The sequence below is a fragment of the Pithys albifrons genome, chromosome 16 (assembly GCF_047495875.1).
Source record: "Pithys albifrons albifrons isolate INPA30051 chromosome 16, PitAlb_v1, whole genome shotgun sequence".
Classification (NCBI taxonomy): Eukaryota; Metazoa; Chordata; class Aves; order Passeriformes; family Thamnophilidae; genus Pithys; species Pithys albifrons.
Genome location: NC_092473.1, coordinates 16,980,873 through 16,993,187, shown reverse-complemented (window position 1 = coordinate 16,993,187; position 12,315 = coordinate 16,980,873).

The following is a 12,315-nucleotide window of genomic DNA, read 5'->3' as shown; positions in this document are numbered from 1 at the left end:
ATTTTGTGAACCGGAGAGCGAAATGAGGAGAAGAAAAGGGGGAAGTAGTGAAGGCTCCATCAGGGACCAAGCAGACATTTAAAGCACTTGAGGGGTGAGAGAAGGGGTGTCCCACTGGTGTGACTGGGATGGTGACTGGTCAGTGATCACCAACAGCCCCCTCGCTGCCCAGACGCCACCACAGCCATCGTGGGACAGGCATGGTGCAAGGAACACGTGTCTGCAGCTCTGGCTGGTGCCTCTGCACTGGAATGGGGAGGGTGCTCATCACATGAAGAGCTCTAGCTCCTTTTTCCATTTAAAGACTGAATTATGAGAAACTTTCACTTTTTAATTTTTATTTCCAGGGGGTCATGTTTTGAAGCCAGACTTGTTCACTCAGTAAAGGTCCTTGGATGGGAGTTCTGAGAACACCAGGGGAACATGAAGCAAAGGAAGCATTTCAGCTCAAGAGATGCTATGAATTTCCAGTGTGTTTTTGCTTTATGCTCCAGGTGAAGGGAACAGAAGCCACAATCCTCTTCCTGGCTGACCCTCAGCTGCTGGTGCACAGGCAGGCTGGGCAGCATCTACCTGGGACACCTCTGATGGGCTGAAGGTCAGGGAGTGTCCTGGACTGTTTTGGTTGGTTTGCCTTTAAAAAATGATTTTCCATGAGCGGAAAATGCAAGTCACCAAGGGATATTCGGATATTCTCGGTCTGACACCTGAAATACCTCACTGACAGCCTGTGGAGTGCTCCAACACAGGAGCCAGGGCGATGCCAGTGTGGCCCCTGGCACAGTTGCCCTCTCCCGCCACGACTCATGAGCTTTCATGTCTCTGCCATTAGCCTGTTAATCCAGCCCCTTGCTCCAGCCATGCCATGGTGGGGATTTATAGTTCTTGCAGATCAATTTCGTTATCCCAGGGGGGAAATCAGCATCTTCTTATGGATAAAATGACAATAAATGAAACGACCATTAATTTATGATCTTGCCACACAGTGGCACTCAAACAGATTCCCAGTAATGGCTTGTTATTATCACCTCCCATACCAGGCTAATAACAGTTCCCAGGAAAAGCTGCACCGAGCCCTGGGAAGGGGCTGCTGCTGGGTGTGTGGGACCCCTGGCCTGTCCTTCAGCTGCAGAGCAGCCTCCAGCCCCACTGCCTGTCCCACCAGGCCAGGGGGGATGCAGCAGCCAGCCCTGGCTCTGGGGCTTTGGCACCCACTGGTGTTCTGGAGGGAGATGCTGCTGCTGCCGCTCCCCATGGAATTTGGGAGGCACAGGGAAAAGCGAGGCTGGGCTGGATACATCCTCTGGGGAGAAGGGTCCAGGGTTACATCTGTACAGGGATGTGCTGGGCATCAGGGCCCCTTATCCCATGCTCCTCTCCACCCCTTGCACCAAGGACAGTCCCAGGGATGAGTAGCTCTGTTAGGCAGCAGTTTGACTTTTGATGCCCGTTGCTCCCACTCATGGCAAATGACTTTGTGGACTGTTACAGACCCAGGCCAGTGGGATCCCTGCCTGGCTGAAGGCCACAGGGTCCCTGCTGTGCCCGGGGCCATGACGCTCTGTTGGGCAGCAGGAGGGAGCTGTGGTGTAGCTGTGCCAGTGGAGATCAAAAGATGGGATGGATGGAGGTTGCCAGGCAGAGGGGAGGAGCTGCCAGCCGGGAGAGAGCTGCCCAGAGGATGGAGTAAAAAGGTGATTTTTCTGTTACCTTGTGGCTCAAAAAGCCCATAAACATTGGCTTGAGATTAAATGACTTTTCAAAAACTTCTACAAAGCAGAGAGCTCCATAAAACACAGAACAAAGGGCAGACTTTCTCTGTGTGGAAGTTCTTAATTTGGTCCAAAATGAAGAACTGAATGTCCTTACTGAATTTGTCCTTTTTAAGAACATTATAGGTGGAAAAGCACCAAAACTTCTGCTTAAAACACTATTCTTTTGAAAAGCCAAATAAGTTGACTAACCTAAACTCAGGCTTGAGAAGGTTCAGCATCAGCAAATTTGCTTCTTTGCCACAAAATGTTTTGTTTGAAGAACTTCTCCTGGTGGCTCTGTCACGCCTGCCTGGCTCCTGTCCTGGGTGTTTGCTGGCACTGTGTTGTCCTGAGTCCAGATGAGATGTTGTGGGAACCATCCCCTCACAGTGGGTGGGTGTTCCCCAGCACCCTTCAAACCACCACAGCTCCTGCCTGGCCACCAGCAAGGCAGTGGGCAGGGGAGCCCGTGCTGACAGAGCTCAGTGCTGGGGGCAGCTGGCAGCAGGCTCGGCACTGCCACGTGCTGAACAGCCACGTCTGCTGCTGTTTGGAATGTGCATTTTGCTGAACACATCTTTTGCATGAGAAGTGAACACGTGAGGAGCTGATCTTCATAGACACTTTTTTACAGTAATACAACAGTACAAATAAATACTCCGGCCTATCTCCCAGTGTCACTTTTATTTACAGTTAAGTGACCGGTTATTACTGACCCCTCTGCCATAAAGCCGTAATTGAGAGGAGGCTGTGCAATGAGCAGGGCTGGTGTGAGAGAGCATCATGCTAAATAATTCATAATGAGCACTGTGGTTGTTGCAGTGATATATGTAAACAGGAGCTCCTTAGTTTGTAACTTACAGTCTGGGTTAGTTTATGAATTTTAAAAGGAGAAAATCTTCATTCTCTGATGCAGAACTAAGGACAGTTTCTGTTCCCTGAAGTCCTGTCCCCAGGAGCCAGCTTCAGAGGTCTGGCTGAGGCAGGAACAGTCTGCTCATGGACTCTTCCCACGTTTGCACTTCTTAAATCTGTTTGCCCCCATGTTTTACCTGTGGCTTTGTGGCAGTCTGTGTGGGACCACCTGCAGATCTGGAGGATGGAAACCAGCACCGCAGGGTGGGAGTGCGGCATTGGCGTGTCAGGGCATTGGCAGAGCATCTTGCCCTGCATTTGGCTGCAGCACCTCAGCCCTAAAACTCTGACTCCAAATTTCTCCCCAGCTCAGGGAGATGCCTCTGCTGTGGGAGGGAGCCAGTTTGCCACCTGGACCAAAGCCATATGTAGATCCCAAGCTCTTTCTCTGCGTCCAGGGCTGAAGCTGGTTGGACTTGTGAGGCAGAGTCAAGCACCTACTCCACAGGGAGTGTCCGGGCTGGTTCTGTGTTGGACCCCACGCACTAGTTCCAACTCACATAAAGAAGGGGTTTCCCTTTTATTCCATCTTTTCATTCAGCATCGTATTTCCTCTTTGTTAAGACAGTGGGATAAGAGGAGCTCCCAGACTGTCTCTTCAAGACCATTTATTATTTATTCATTCTGTTTCTACCTTGTTTTTCTGTCTCTCCTTATTTGAAAGTTGTTCCAGTCCTTGATATTATTCTTGTCCCTCTCTAGTTCTCATCTATTACTACAATAACCTCCAGACATAGGGTAATCACTCCAAGAAAATTGACTTACATTCAGTGGCAAAAAGCTTCATTAAAACCCAGGTAAGGCTCCCAAAGGTACCTTCTGTTCCTCAGAAATATTCAGCAAAGCTCATCCTTTCAGCAACACGCACTGAGGAGTTTTGGAGCCACCCAGGCAGGGCTGTGTGTGGGATCCTTCGTGCTCTCTCCGTGCAGGTGAAGGGAAGCTCCGCAACTCAGCACTGCTCTGCTCAGGGAACCCTCCTGCCTGGGGAGGTTTTACTTCCCTGGAGTTCAGAGTACTGCCTACAAGCTCAGCAGCTTTCCTCTGGGCACCTTCTGGGATCTCTTTGGACCCTCCAGCCGTCTTTCAGACCATCCAAAGGGGCATTTAGCAATATGTCATACCTTGGGGGACAAGGTGGTGGTCCTCAAGGAGGAATAAATTATGCTTGTATGGCATTGTCTGGGAAGGGTGAGGCTGGAAAATGCCTAAAAATAGCTTAGAAAGTTAGTCTCTCTCCTCCTGCAGCAGAGGAGTAATTACCACTTTGTAAAGCTTTTAATTTTTTTAGCATTGCATATAAATACTGCTGCTCCAGAGTTCAGAGGCAGGGATTTTAAATCTAATCCACATTTAACAAGGCTATTAAAGAAAATGTTTAAGCTGCCAGAATTTAACTGATTACAATATTTAATAAATCTTACCCCAAAAAAAGAAAAAATAAGAAGAAAAAAAATCAGCAAGGAGCCAAGATCATATGGCTTTTATATGTGCACTACTGAGAGTGCTTTAATGGGAAATGGAAACCCAAAAGATTGCAATAATCCTGCCAGAAAGACCCAAACGTATTATAAAAATGTTTAAAGCTCTATTTGAGTTTTTCTAATTATCTCTGTAATGACACCAGCATTCTCTCTCTATCAGGCTCCTGGAAGATCAGATGCCTCTCCATTGCTGGAGCAGCCTTAGAGTGGTGGGAAAAGCAGCGTGCTTGTCCCCTCCCTGGGGGACCTGGGCAGTGCTTTCAAGGTTTCCCTGCCTGGGTGGGGGATTTGGGGTCTCTCTGGGCTCTGCTCTCCCCCCGGGCAGTGAAGGGGTGTCAGTTTGCTGCCACAGAGGGCCATCCTGGTGGAATGCTGTTTTCTGCCCTGGCGAAAGTGCCCTGGGAGTTTTGTGCCAGCCCTTCTGCACCTGGTCCTTGCACAGGGCTATGGGCCCTCTGCCTCCTGCTCTGCAGCACACACACTTAGGGACTTTTGTTAGTTTGAAGATGAATATCTCCTAAATCCTCTGGAACAAGGTAGGCATATGAAAATGTGTTTGGATCCCCCAGGTGTCCAGCCTGTGGTGCCTTTTTCTGCGGGCACAATGGGAGGAAGAGAAGTGTGGAGCTGGACTGATCCTGGCCTGAACAGGGAGTGAGGCATCTGGGCTTTGGGATCAGCCTTTACTGGAGCCAGCTGGGGCATGGTGAGTGCAAAGTCTGCAGCATCCCCTGTGGCTTGAGGTGTGAGTCCTGGGGTCTCAAAAGGGGCAGGACTGTACCAGGCAGCCCCACATAGCCTGGAGGTTTTTGTCTTTCTTCAGTGAGTCCTGTCCTGTTCTCACAGGGGCAGGCACAGGCTATGATAGAGCATTGGTGGTGGATGGTCTGGTGGGGACCACTCAGTGGGCAAAGGGGACGAGGGGACCCAGGTCTCTGCAGGGCAGTGTCAGTTGTGTCATGTTCTTCCAACACAAAGGGACAGATGCCAACAGGCCCCGCTGCTGGGGGCTGGAAAGGGCCCTCACTGGAGCGCCTGCTGCAGCAAACCAGCTCTTGGCCTTGTGCTGAGGTCACTCTGGAAAGCAGGGAGGCATCCCAGTGAATTAGCAGAGATCCCCGTTTTGAGGCTGCATTTCTCATTGGCTGAGTTGGAGAAATGCCCCTGAGCTGTGGTGTGTATTCTGCAGGAGATATTAACTGTGGAAAACCTGAGGTCAAGGTAGAGCCATATAATTTCATGGTTGAAGGCTCTGGGCTGCAGCAGACACCTGGTGATGAGGTGTTGAGTGTTGTAGGGGAAATGACACTGAAGGATGCAGAATGCATTTGGGGAGAGGCTCAGCCCCAAACACCAAGTGTGTGTCCTGAGCTCTAGTAATGGTGGGGCCAGACCTGCTGCTGCTCCAGGTCCTGCTGTCTGGAGAAATGCTCGGGGGGGTTCAGCTCTTCAGATCCTGGCTGGCCCATATAGGGTGCCTGCCTCTCCTGACACCAGCACCTGAGGGTTCTGCTCTTGCTTCCAGCCTGGGCAGAAAAGAACAGACCTGAAGTAGCACCAAGTCTCCAAGTGTCCACCTCACCAAACCTGAGCTTGTGATTTTGTCTGCTGCTGAGACCTCCTGGCTCTGCACAGACAGCTATTGCCTTCCTCCTGTCTGCACAGTCACGTGCATCCCCAGTTGCTTCCTCTGCTTCCTCAGGAGACAACAGAAGCCTTGCAACCAAAGTTGAGGTTTTCTGCCTTGTGAACAGCCAGAGCACAGCTGGAGTGGGGCTGTGGAGGTGCAGGAATGTGCATGGGGTCTGGGACCAGGTGTCCTCACTGGAGGTGGCAGAAGCACATTGCTTGGGTACTCAGTGATTTCTATATGGTGCCTACAGCAGGATGGATGCACCTGTAACATGCAGGGCATGCCCTGTGCATGGCCACAGCTTCCTGGACAAATCTGCAGTGACAAGTGTTCAGACACATTCGTGTGCTGTACAAATTGTCTGAAACTTGAAGCTGTCAGACGTGAATCCTTTAGCTGGGTATATTTTGAAGATATAATCTGCAGGACCCAGCCATGCTGCCTGCAGCGTGCCAGCGGTGACAGTGGCTCCCTGGGACTCTGCTGTGCCATCACCTGTCCCTGCTCACCCACCTCAGGGCTCCCTGCAGCCACAGCCCCCCCAGCCTGGTACTGTGCCTCATGATGGGGTTTGATTCTCTGTGTTCTCCTCTAGCCCAGCAAAATTTGATTTTGTTTGGCACATCTCTTTGCAGTGCAAATCTGCATTATTAAAACTGGGATTTGCTACTACTTAAGGTTTTAATTCAGAAGCTTTTTTCTGGGACTGTAGATCTGTTTCCTTCCCATGTTCCAGCATTTCAACCCTAGAGCAGAGTGTGCCTGGCTCAGGTATGCTGGGATGAGTCTCTGCATGGCTGTGCACCTGTGTCTTAGGCAAATTTGGTCCTAATCTGACTCTCCTTGCTTGGCTCTCCTTTCCCAAAGAATGGCTGTGTGGTGCTCACACTGGCTCGGCTTGTGCAGTCAGGGGCTGGTGGCTGGGCAGCACCTGGCACTGGGTGTTCAGTTCAGCTCAGGAAGTTCCTTTACAGCCTCTCCCTACATGTTTGATATGTGCCCTGGAAGAGATCCCGGGAAAAGGGCTCTGGGCCCACAGGACATGCTGCTGTGGGCTCTGGGGGAGATGTGCAGGGCTAGTGCTGGAAGATGTGGAGGATGTGCAGGCTAGTGATGAGAATGTGCTGTCCCTGGCCTGGGCTATGGTCGAGCATCTCTGACAGCACGGGGCTGACTTGACAACCATTTATGTGTTTGCTTAATGCATCAGTTCCACACCTTCAGTGGAATTCATAAAATTTGCCTCTGCAGATTCCCTGAATCATCATAGCAGGAAGGAGAACCCCCTCAGAGACTTGGAGCACAGCCCTTCCTCTTGCAATAAGGACTGTGTTTCCAGAGGGCCTTTCCCACCACACTGCACAGGGCCTGGCCGAGGCACTGGCAAAGGTAAGATGTGCTGGGGAGTAGCTGCACTCCCCTGTGCCCCCAGCACCACTGAGCCCAGCGAGTCACAGCAGGAAAGGTGCATTTTTTGTGAGGGTCAGCGTGTGACAATGTTCCCTTCATGGGGACATGTGAGACCTGCCACTGCTGGCTCTGCTGTCGCTGCTGCAAGTTAAACACTCAGCAGAAGCACCATGTGGCTCCCAGACAAGGACTTGACTTGTGCTGAAACAAAAGAAGAGCCCAAAGGAAAAAATCTTGGTGGGCAAAGTGGGCATGCAAAGAGGAATGGGGGCAATTATGCATTATTTGAAGCTGAGTGCTGGTACCTGTCTGTGGAAATGGTTGTGGGAGCTGTTTCCTTGGTCTGAATTTTGCCTTGAATAAAACCAAGCAAATAGTGCAGGAAGTTTGAAAACAAGCAACCTTTTCTAAAAAGCAGCATTTTTGAACTATGCTGTCTCCTCTGGTGCTGCCTCCTGTGCAGAGTGGCCAGGACTCAGGACTGACAGGAGCTCTGTTCCCTCTGCAGGGAGCCGGTGGCTGGATGCGGGTCCTGCTCCCTCTGCTCCAACACACCTGCACTGGGGCATGGCTGTGTCTCAGTGGGGTCGGCTCTCTGCTGGGCTGAGCCCCCTGAGTGCCCTGGCACTGGGTAGTGGGGGGTCCCCTCTGTGTGACCTGCTCTGCAGCCCCCTGGAACCGGCAGTGATCCGCTGCCACCTGCACCTTGTCCATGGCATTCCCTGCCTTGGCATTACCTCCCAGGGCATTTCACACTGCTCTTGCATATGTTAAAGAGCCTTCCCTATCATACAGGAGTAGGTATTTTGAAAAACAAGATTTTGGTGCAAGTGTTGAGCTACTTTATTGGCTTGTTCATGTATTAGCAGCTGTACCTCCCTTCCTGCTGCTTGTGCTCAGAATGGATTTTTATTGCTTAATTCTCTCTAAGTGAAGTGCTAGCAAATTGTAAAATCCTATTGCTTAACATGTAGCATTAAGTATTGAACTAGCAAAAGAATCAATTACAGGTTTGGTCACTGATTAGCTTGACTTTTTATGGAATGTAACATCAAGTCTCATTATAATTCTGTTCTTTAATTCAGGAAATAAAGCATGTGTGGGGAGCTAATGTCTGTGAGCGGCTCTGCTCCAGCTCTCCTGCTGAGGGGATGCTCAGTGCTGTGCTGCAGGGGGGTGCCATCTGCAGCTGCTCCCCACATCTGTTAGGGCACCCCAGTCCTGCAGGAGATACAGCTGAGCTAAGTCCATCTCTCTCTCCCCTCTTTCCTCGCCTGTGAAGGTTCCAGAGGCCAGCTGCAGGGTTGGGGATAGGGAGTGTTCTGTGGCTCTGATGCCCCTTCATGTGTCTCCTCACCACTCATGCCCCATTTGTCATTCCCTGCACACTGGTGGGCAGCTGCTGGTGGGCAGCCAAGCTGACACTGTCCTCAGAGAGAGGCCTCATGACCTGCTCCCAGCCATGGGCAGCACCTCAGCTCAGGGAGCAGCTGCTCTCTGGACTTTGCAATCAGACTTTACAAACCCTGTGTGTTAAGTGAAGGATATTTGGCATCTGAAATCCTGAAGAGCCCTTTGAGCCTCCTGCCTGGGGTGGGAAGCAGCTGCAGGTGGTTTGCAGGAGCCTTTAGCTGAGGGTCAAATGGCAGGGGACTGTGACCTCAGGCGGGCCCTTGGGTCCATCCAGGACCTTAAAGAACTCTGTCTTGCATCAGGTAAAATATCAGTGCAATGACCCAGGGCAAGTGAACTATGAGGAGGTATCTGAGCCCAAGTTAAATCTTAGCAGAAACTGTTAAATCAATTGTAATTGGTGTCTAGTGTCTCCTGGAAAACCTCCAAGGGAGGAAGTACAGGGGAAACTGTGCTCTTCCCTGGGGAATGGAGTTCCATACAGGATGAGCTGGGCTGACTGTGGGGGAAGCTGGCATTTCCCTCCCTACCACTTCCTGGGCAGACAGCAAAGGTGGGGAGGGCTCATCTGAAGCCCCTTCCATCCTGCTTCTCCTTTCTCATTCATGGCATCTTGTCCTGCATGTGGCTCCCTTGGCAGTGCCAGGCTGTGCAAAAACAAAAAGGGTTGCAGCTTGTGACGGGGCACGGAAGCTGTGCACCATCCTGGGGCTCCTGGTGGGGCCAAGCCCCCACTGCCCTGGTTCTGGGGACTCTGGTCCTCCACAGCCTCCTCCTGCCGGTGGCTGCCTTTGCTGATGGACAACTGCAATTGGATTTCCAAATTACAGCAACTTGGTTTAGATTCAATATCCCTTTTCTCAGGTCAGGCAACCCTTTAATTCCTTTTCTTTCGATTGCATGGGGACCCTCCATGTAGCTCAGACCCTTCGGCAGGAAATCTTTGCTGTGCTGAGGCTGTCATGTGCTGCTGCTGCAATAAACTGAAGACACGGAGCTCCAGCACAAACAGCAGGAGAGCAGCGAGTTTTCCCTTCCAGCTCTGAGATTTCTGGAGGCTCCTTCTTGTCTGGCTGAGCTTATCCCCCTTCCAGGAGCAGCTCTGCTGGCATACTAATTTATAGTGTGCTTGAGCAGTCCCTCTGCATCCTGAGTGAGGATGGTTTGGGAAATTAAAGTTTGTAGGAAATGCATCAAAAATCCGATGTCCTCAAGCAAGACATCTGTTTTTTCAGCTACAAAAGGGAGGCTGTGCCTGACTGCAGTGGCTGGGGGTCAGTGAAGAGAGAGGAGCGAGGGTGCTGCTGGGCAGGGTACATGGCACTGGCATCCAGGCACAGGGGAGGCTGGGGGGATACCCGGGGTCTGCGGGCACTGGGACCGTGGTGCTGCCCAGCAGCTACATTCCACCTGGAATGTGCTGGCCTGAGCACGTTTCTGGTGCTGGCAAATAATAAATAATGATTATGGAAGTGCTGTGCATGTGCCCCATGGGCTCTGCAAAAAAATTCTACATCAAAATCCAACTGCAATGTTTTCCCCCTTGTCTAATTCACAAAATATGCCCATAAAAACAATAATTTATCTGTTCAAGGGCAATTCCTGAGGTATTTAGCAAAGATTGGTAGCTGTTGACTGTTTCCCATCCTAGCACAGTGAGACCTAGTGGGATTCCCTGGGACTTTGTGCAAGTGCTGAAGTGTTTTGGGGGGTGTATTTTTTAAAAAAAAATCATTAAATGACATGATATTTGTTACTTGGGATTAAGCTCTGGAATGGGACTGGTTCCACCCTCAGCTATGTTTCCTAATTTGCTCTCAGTGTCCCTGGGCTCTGGGCCTGGTTCAGCTCATGATGTTCAGGACTGAAGCCAAGAGCAAGTGCAGCTCCTTGTCTCCAGGTTTGACTTTCATATCATGGCTCTTCAATGTACTGAAATCTGTGTGGTGTTTAAAATTCAGCTATGTTTGTCAGAATTCAATTACCCCTGAAGATTACACAAAGATTATCAAAGTTGTAAACAGCAGAATATGCTCAGAGATCAATGAAGCGCAGCAAAGACCATATTTAACAGGAGAAATAAAAGTGGGAGCATGCTGGCAAACCCTGATGGTGGAGCATAATGTCGCATCATCATGCTGAAGGTTGGGAAGTAATTGAAATCTATGTTAAAGCACAATATATCCTTGTGCAGATTTGCAAGCATGAAGCCCAATTCCAGCTCTAATATTGGAGCAATTCATTTGGTTTAAGCAGACCCAGGCTCAGGGGACCCTCATTAGGTGCCAGGGGGAGCTCTGTGCGGGGTCTGCACTGCTGCTCGCGGTGTCCCTGCTGCAACCTGCTGTGCCCTCTCTCCTGACAGCCTGCAGGCAGCAGAAGCCCCTTACCAAGGGAATGAGGGGGTTTAGGGGAGAGGATGACTGCCCTTAATACAAATGACCCATCTTGGCATTGTCGTTTGTGTGGATTTGGTAGGAGGATGTTTTCAGCTCTGCAGCTGTGCCCATGGGCAGCACTGGGGCAGGTGCTGGAGTCAGTGGTGCTGCTGATCCCAGTGCTGGTTGAGTGCCTTGCTCTGGGCAGTGCCCTATCTTGGGGGTCGTGCCCTCCTCTGGGACAGTGCCCTGCCCTGGCAGAGGATCTGCTGCCTGAAGAGTTTGAGGTGCCTGAGGAGCAGCAGCAGTGCCTGAGAGTGCTGGGGTTTGACTGCTGGCCCCATCCCAGAGTGTTGCTGTCCATGCTGCACAGGAGGTGTCCATTTGTCCCATGGGGTGCTGGGTCCTCTGGGACTCCTTCCCCATGAGCACCCTTCCTGGTGCCCCAGCTGCCTGCAGAGTCCTGGCAGATTCCCCCCGCCAGGCAGCTGCAGCTCCAGCATGTTTGTGGTTTCCATTGTCATTCTGGAGGCAGCAGGCAGCTGATTTTTCTTCTCTGTAATATATTGCCACTATAATACCAAGTCTAGCAGAACAATGAACTCTAGAGGATGGAGATACCTTCCTCCTGGTTTTGCAAACTAAACATAATTTTTATTTGTGCTCAGGTTTCTGGCTGGTGCAGGAGGAGAGAGGAGGGGGACGATGGTGTGTGGAGGGATCTCTGTCCCTGGTCCTGCCCTGGGACTCAGTGCTCCCACCATCCCTGCAGCTCCCGCAGCATTGGGATGCAAGGGGAGGAAACTTCCTTTTGTCAGGTATCGTGGGGTTTCAGGAGAAACTCTTCAACCCAGATTAATTACTGTTATCTGGCCTCACTGGGGTTGGTCCACCTACTGCAGCCAGAATAGACTGAAATTCTCATTCTCTTTCTGCCTTCCTTTCTCTCTCTCTCTCTCTCTCTCTCTCTCTCTCTCTCTCTCTGTTTTCCTATTTACTTCTGTTTTAATCTGCATATTATCATCAGTGCAAAGACCTCTGAAATAACATCTGACAAATGATGCCTATTAAAAAAAACTCTGCACTGTCCTCTTTCACCGCCTTCCAATTTGGACTAGCACTATAACTATGCATCAATAGACAAGCAATATTATGTTAAGAACATGATAAAATACCAGCAGCTTCATAATGGCAGCAGCCAAATGGTAATTTCTGCTTCAGAAATTGGTCATTTATTTTGCTGGTCTGTTCTTACGTTCAAATTAGATGAAGTTTAATATGCTGTAAAATTGAATGTATTCTATCCTTTTCAACAAATATGGCATGTA